The sequence below is a fragment of the Lactuca serriola genome, chromosome 5 (assembly GCF_051521515.1).
Source record: "Lactuca serriola cultivar US96UC23 chromosome 5, Lser_US96UC23_V15, whole genome shotgun sequence".
NCBI classification, from domain to species: domain Eukaryota; kingdom Viridiplantae; phylum Streptophyta; class Magnoliopsida; order Asterales; family Asteraceae; genus Lactuca; species Lactuca serriola.
Genome location: NC_136412.1, coordinates 206,135,210 through 206,143,297, shown reverse-complemented (window position 1 = coordinate 206,143,297; position 8,088 = coordinate 206,135,210).

The following is an 8,088-nucleotide window of genomic DNA, read 5'->3' as shown; positions in this document are numbered from 1 at the left end:
ACTATAAATTTGTAGTGATGCCTTTCGGATTAACAAATGTGCCCGCAGCGTTTATGGACCTGATGAATCGGGTGTGTCGACCTTACTTAGACAAGTTCATAATTGTCTTGATCGATGATATACTAGTCTACTCCCAAAGTAAGGAAGACCACAGCCAACATTTACGTCGAGTCCTGGAGACGCTGAGGGTAGAGAAATTGTACGCCAAGTTTTCAAAGTGTGAGTTCTGGATTCGAGAGGTGAGTTTCCTCGGGCATGTAGTCAGCAAAGAAGGAATCCATGTGGACCCTTCAAAGATCAAGGCAATCGAAAGTTGGGCAGCGCCAAGGACGCCCATAGAAATCCGACAATTTTTAGGACTCGCCGATTACTATCGAAGATTCATCCAAAACTTTTCCAAAATCGCAAAACTACTCACCACGTTTACTTAGAAGGGAGTAACTTTCGTCTGGGGGGATAAGCAAGAGGCTGCATTTCAAACACTAAAGCAAGCTTTGTGCAGTGCTCTGATCTTGTCCCTACTAGATGGAACAGAGGACTTTGTGGTTTATTGCGATGCATCAAACCAAGGTCTTGGATGTGTGTTAATGCAACGAGGAAAGGTCATTTCCTACGCCTCAAGACAACTGAAGACACACGAGGTAAACTATACGACGCACGATCTCAAACTAGGAGCGGTAGTGTTCGCCCTAAAAATCTGGAGGCACTATCTTCAACATGAGACAAAGACGATGGGTTGAATTGTTAAACGATTACGAATGCGATATTCGTTATCACCCCGAAAAGGCCAATGTGGTTGCAGACGCTTTAAGTAGAAAGAAGTACTCAGGCCGCCGAGTGAAGGCATTGACCATGACCATCCACTCACACTTGTTTACTCAAATCAAGGAAGCCCAGGAGGAAACCTTGATGTCAGAGAATATGACAGGTGAAGCATTAAGAGGAATGGAAAAAAAATCTTCAAGTCAGGGATGACTGAGTTCGTTTTCTCATGAACCGGATCTGGACACCAAAATTTGGTGGATTCCGGGACGTTGTCATGAACGAAGATCATAAAACTCGCTACTCTGTGCATCCCGGATCAGACAAGATGTACTTAGACATCAAGAAGATGTATTGGTGGCCGAACATGAAAGCTGAAATAGCTACCGTCGTGGGCAAGTGCCTGACTTGCGCCAAGGTTAAGGTAGAATACCAAAATCTCTCGGGACTACTTCAACAACCAGAGATACCCGAGTGGAAGTGGGAATGGATTACGATGGGTTTCATTAACAAGTTACCTAAAACTGCGGGTGGACTTGACACCATTTGGGTAATCGTCGACAGATTGACCAAATCCGCACACTTCCTACCAATAAAGGAAACAAACAAAATGGAGAAGCTAACAAGAATCTACATTAGAGAAATAGTGCGCCTTCACAGAGTACCGATATCCATTATCTCCGACAGAGATAGTAGGTTCATGTCACGATTCTGGCAGTCACTATAGAAAGCTATGGGAACTAGGCTGGACATGAGTACAGCCTACCACCCACAGACTGACGGTCAGAGTGAAAGAACCATTCAGACGTTAGAAGACATGCTAAGGTCTTATGTGATAGACTTTGGTAAAGCTTGGGATACTCATTTACCTCTTACTGATTCAATAATAGCTATCACACTAGCGTCAAAGTTGCTCCGTTCGAAGCCCTCTACGGCCGTAAGTGCAGATCACCCCTGTACTGGGCCGAGGTGGGCGATACACAACTAGCAAAAGGGCAAGTCCCTAACAGCACACTTACTGGCCCGAAAATCATAAGGGAAACAACCGAGAAGATCGTCCAAATTCGAGAGCAAATGAAGACTTCGCAAGACCGACAAAAGAGCTACGCAGGTAAGAGACGAAAACCTTTGGAGTTCCAAGTTGGAGATCGGGTACTTCTAAAAGTATCACCTTGGAAGGGTTTAATACGCTTCAGAAAACAAGGGAAATTAAATCCAAGGTATATCAGACCATTCAAAATCCTCGCCAGGATTGGCCCGGTTGCATACAAGCTACGATTACCACAGGAACTCAAGCACGTTTATCCTACATTCCATGTGTCAAACCTGAAGAAATGTTTATCGGATGAGACCCTTATCATTCCTTTGGAAGAAATTGAGATCAATGAGAACCTCCATTTCGTAGAGGAACCAGTTGAAATCATGGACCGAGAGGTCAAATTGACGAAACAAAGCCGCATTCCCATCGTAAATGTCCGATGGAACGCCAATCGAGGACCCGAGTTTACTTGGGAACGTGAAGACCAAATGAAGCAAAAATACCCACATCTATTCCCCGACCCTTGTAGTCCCACTCAAAATGCAAACTTTCAGGACAAAATTCCTTCTAAGGGGGAGATACTGTGACAACCATCAAATTCTAGTCAAAGTCAAACGAGTCAAACCGGTCGAATTTAATTAGTGCTTGTATGTTAGAAGTTATTCCATGAATAAAAATGTGCATTTGTATGTAAAAAATTCAAGTGTCTCGAAAAATCTATGTGTTAACAATGTAAAAACCCTAAAAAGAGAATTAAACGCATCAAAACACGGCTAAGGACCCTTTCGGGGACTTAAAACGACCATTAACGAAGCGTAACGGGGTTCACGAACCTTGCATTTGCAAGATTATGCGATAATAATGGCTAAGGTTAAATCTCTCCCAAAACTCTCCTAGAATGTGAAATCTCTCCGAAATCTCTCTAAGTATGTGAAATCTCTCCCAAATCTCTCCAAGAATGTGAAATCTCTCCAAGTATGTGAAAACTCTCCCAAATCTCTCCAAGTATGTGAAATCTCTCCCAAATCTCTCCAAGAATGTGAAATCTCTCCAAGTATGTGAAATCTTTCCCAAATCTCTCACAAAATCTCTCTCAAACTTTTTCTGGTCATCCGGGTCATCCCGACCCTTAACTTGGTCAAAAATAAAGCAAAACGGTAAGATTTCTAGAAAAACAGCCTTATAGAACCGAAACTCCTCTTAGGAACAGAAAGTCCTCTTAGGAACAGAAACTCCTCTTAGGAGCAGAAACTCCCCTTAGGAGCCGAAACCCTCCTGTCAGAATCGAAAGTGTCAGAAGCGTCTCGGACCGAAACCTCAGCGAACCGAAGATCAACAGCGAGGACCGAGCCTCGGCTCCCCCTGCGAGACCCTTGTCCAGCTCTCGGTTCCTTCATTTCCCTCTCGGTTCTCACACTCCTAAGAGCCGAACCTCGCAGGTTCGGTCCCTATTGTCCGGTTTTCGACTACTTTCGCCTCCTAAGCCCGTTTTTGACAGGATTTTTTTCACCAAATTCATATTTTTATCATTTTTAACCCCCAGAACTATTATTTTATTTATTTCTCTAGGATTTATTAATTAAAAATTATTATTTTATATTAAGAGGATATTTACCCCACAAGTGGGTCAAGTGTGCACACTTGCCTTCCATGTGTCACCCTCTCACTTTCCACCTTATCCACATCACACAAACCAACACACACATCACTTCAAACTCACAAGTTGGTCTAGCAACCTTCCATATAAGGAAATCCCTGGAGGATTTCTTGAGTTACTTGCTCATTTCAAACTTACAGACTTCTCATATCACCCGAAGAAACCTTCTTTCTCTCTACTATCCACCACCTTGTGCAAGTGTTCTTGAGTTGCTACTGCATTTTTTGGTAAGAATTTCCTATAAACTCAAGTGTTATTCCATGTTTTCATAGCATCCTTAAATCATCTACACACATTCTAACACCAAAGTATCGTTCTTAGGATCATCCAAGCTTTTACGTGTTCATCAAGTACTCTTGGCTTGATATTCCTTAACTTCAACCTTCCACTCTTCAAGTCATCACTCAAGGTGAGTTCATACCCCTACATTTTCTAGTTTCTTCATTTTGTAGGGGGGGGGGGGAATACAAGTTAAAATACCAAAACATATTCAAAACTCAACTTGATAGCTTACAACAGAAATGTTGTGACCTGTTCACGAACTGTTTTACCCAACTTAAACTTAATATTTTTCAAAACTGTTTAATATGCAAGTAGTTCAGATTTATGCCTTTAAAATGACTACTTGCACGTCTGCATACGATTTTTCTACAATTTATGGTGATTTTTGCAAAACTGTCTATCACTGCAGCAACGAAATTAGACCAGGTTGTGAAAATGAACATTTTCACACTAGTTTGAGACCACCAAAAATTATGGGAAAATTTATGAACAATGTAGACACTTTTTCCAAATATTCGGAGTTTACAGATTCAATTTTTGACTTACGATGATTTTTCTATAATTACTCAAAAACAGTGATAGTTAAGGGTAAAACTGTCAAATACATATTTAAGAGTTATTCACACTTTGTAACATGTTGAGCAAGGTGTGTAATATTTACACTTAGTATTTCCAATATATTTTATTTGAAATACATATACATGCGTAACAAGGTTTCATAGCATCACACTACAATTTTGATAAACTATAATAGGTATAGTTTTGAACACTTCGTTTAACAAAGGAAAATAATAACATTATTGATTTACAAAACGAACTTTCACTACACACTACGTGAACTCATTAATGAATATTTGTGAGACATTCTCCTTCGGTGTACTCCAAGTGCCACAGAAAAGTCCTTTAGTTATAATCAGAATCTCTTGGAGTAATAACGTGATAGTTGTGTATAGATCTATATTGGGTCCGACAAACCCGCACCTGAGCTGCTTGCAACAGCTAGACCAGCAGGTCTGTTGTCACACCCCCGAACCAGACGGCGGAAACGTCCGGGGGCTGTCGTGACTCAGTTGAATACCATAACATTGAATATATATGAAATATAACAACATTCGTCACCATGCATTAATATAGTACAACCAGTAGAGTTTACATGAAGTACATTGTTTAAACATTACATTCCCAAAAATAAATTGTTCGATTCATACATAGATAAACTGCAAGCCATCACTGAATATGATTTCCTTTGATTCACTGGTTCCCTGAGAATACAAGTATTTTGAAAAACGTCAACATTTGAAATGTTGGTGAATTCATAAGCGGTATTTGAAAAACAATGTTTCGTGTCGTTTGAAAACCACCAGAAAATCCGATATTTTCTGAAAAGAAAAGCTTTTGAAAACGTTTGTGAAGATCCATAGGTATGCTTGTTTGTTTCTATGCTTGTAAAAATTGTTCATTAGAGTTGTAGGTATTTCGAACCAGTATGTATTGAAAACCCTAGGAAAACCCGATGTTTTCCTAATTCCTTGAATTCCATGAAGTTACAATGAAACCATAGCATAGCGTGTAGTGTCAGTCCCAGGCGACGTTGGATTATTTTTGAGCATGATTATTTGCTACAAACACGCGTTACACAAACGACCAGTTTATAGCTATACTAACGATCCCGTAGGCGTCGTCCGTACTAAGCACGTTATCCAATCGCCCTGACTAGGTGTAGTCCCACATCCGAAGAGAAAGAGGACACGAAGACCTCAATGACTCCATTGACCGGTTGGGGATAAAAATGTACGAGGGGTCCCAGACCCGCCTCGCATAAAAAGGTAGACTCTACTAGCAATACCAAAGGACCCTTGGGGACCAGTAGTATACAAGCCATTGAAAGTCCTTTTACGATGTGTTAGATCGGTAAAACCCAACACTTCGTAAGATAGATGTCTTCGGGCCTTAAGATCAGGTCATTGGGCTAGCTAGGCTCAACAAACAAGATTTTACACTTTTGGGGCCCAAAGATGGTGCGTAGACGTCTGTGCACACTCGCATGTATATTGAATTCCCAAACGTTATTTGTATGAATCGCAGCGTCGTCGTGTTAGTAGTTTCGGATTTTCATTGGTTCGAGACCGAACCAATTCGTTTCACAACAATTTTTGGTATTGTAGTGTATTGTATTTCGTCGATAGTCGCGGTGCCATCATTTGATCAAATTGTATGTATTGAATTAGCCTTGAAAGTTTTCTGTTTTCAGCCCCTCATTGTTTGTAAAATTTACTTTTTCAACCCTTTATTTAAATACTTTCCGGTTTGGTCCTTAAATCAATTTCTTGACATTTTAACACCAAAAATTATTGAAATTAATATTTTTCAGCATATTTTTCATAGAAAACAGTTTTAGTCCCTGAAATTGCAGTTTTCTTGGTAATAGCCCTTCTTTTTCGCAACTTTGACACTTTTGGCCCAAATTGTAAAATTTTTGCAACTTTGGTCCTTTTTAAATTTAGAAAGCATTTTAAACCTTTGAAAAGGACTTGGAACACTTATAGTCCACTGTTTTACAGAAAAACACAGTTTTGGCCCTCCAAAACAGAAAATCTCGCATAATGGGCCTCATTGGGCCGAAAATGTCATTTTTAGCCCATTAAGCTTGAAAGTTATGTTTTTAATCCTCTAAATGAGTATATTTCCAGAAATTGTTTTATTGAAACTGTTTTGACACACCTCATCCATCAGAATTCGTGATATGTCAATTTGGGCCCTTAATTTTGTATTTTTCACATTTTAGGTCCAAAAATTGTGTTTTTAGCCCAAAGAAATTGTTACTAAGCCATTTAGCTATTTTTCTAGAAACACTTTGTATGTAGAAATATATTTGATGCTAAAATCATTTAACATAAGGTATATCTCGGTTTTGAGGGGTTTTATGGCTAGATCCAACATTATAACACACAAAAGCACACATATAAGCATGGAAATCATACAAGGCATACAAAACACATATAGATCTACACTTTCACTTGTATTCCCCCCCCCCCCACAAAACTCATAAAAACAGAAAATAGGGGGTATGAAGCTCACCTTAGGGTGTGATTTCGGTTCTTGAAGAAAAGATGGAAGAAAACTTGGTGATTTTTGGCCTTAGCACCCTTTTCTTGAAGATCTCGAGTTTGAGATGGTTCTAGGATGCAAGATCACGATTTTTGCATGGATTAGGAAAGGATTTAGATAAAACAAAGAATTTAATTCATAGATCCAAGCATAACCTTACCTTGGATGAAGAGTTGGTGGAAATATCCTCTTGAAAGCCTCTTAATTTTCGAGATTTTTGAGTGGAGAGGGAGGAGTGTTCTTGAGAGAGTTTGAGAGATTTTTGTGAGTGTGTGTGTGTGTGTATGGCCGAGAGTGAGAGAGGGAGAAGGAAGAAGTGATCTTTGAAGTGATACTTGCTTGGAAACATGAGTTGTGTGCATGGAAACCCAACAAATAAAAGTGAGGTGGCAACCCAAAGTCAACTCTCCCTTTTTCCTTGGGCTTGGGCCGAGAATGGAGAGGGAAAAAAAGGATTTTTGGGCTTTTTGCCCCTAAGCCCAATATTAGAGTTAGTTTGGGTGTTTATTGGCCTTATAAAATAAAATTGTGATTTTTATGCTTTAATAAGCTAGATTAGGTTAATCATGGATCAAAGCTTTTAATTTATTTCATTCTAGGCCCAATATGACCCAAAATGTTGAAATAAATTAGTGTGGGTCCAATTAGAGCCCAATTAGGGTTCTAAGCCCATGATAGTCTAATTGGAAGCTTATTGGTCCATTTGGATCCAATAAGGAAGTTCTAGTCCAAAATGGACTTAAACAAGGACTTCTAGGGTCTCCAATTGTTTGATGACTATTTGTAGTACTTGCATGATGTATTTGATTGAAGTTTTTGATGTCATAATAGTAGGTGTTACACATGTTCTTAAGTTTTTGATTCACACTAACTTGGGTGTATAGATTACATGACACAAAATTTCCAGTTGTGACATCTGTGGTGACAAGTGTCATAACTTTCCGACGCCTGAAGAACGTTGCATTCAAGGCCATCTAGTCTTTGCTATGATTATAACATCTCGCATGGAATATTAACACTGTATAAAATTCATGGAAATTCTAAGGCTTTATACAAAAGAGTTTTATTTAAATATAAAACACACACATAAGTATGACGATTTACTTGTTTCAATTCAGTTTACAACAAATGTTTTAGAAAATATTGGATTTTCATGAAACAAACTTGTAACGAACGTTAAGGAAATAACATTCGTTTTTATAAAGTACTTGTGAACTCACTAGCTTTATGTTGATACTCT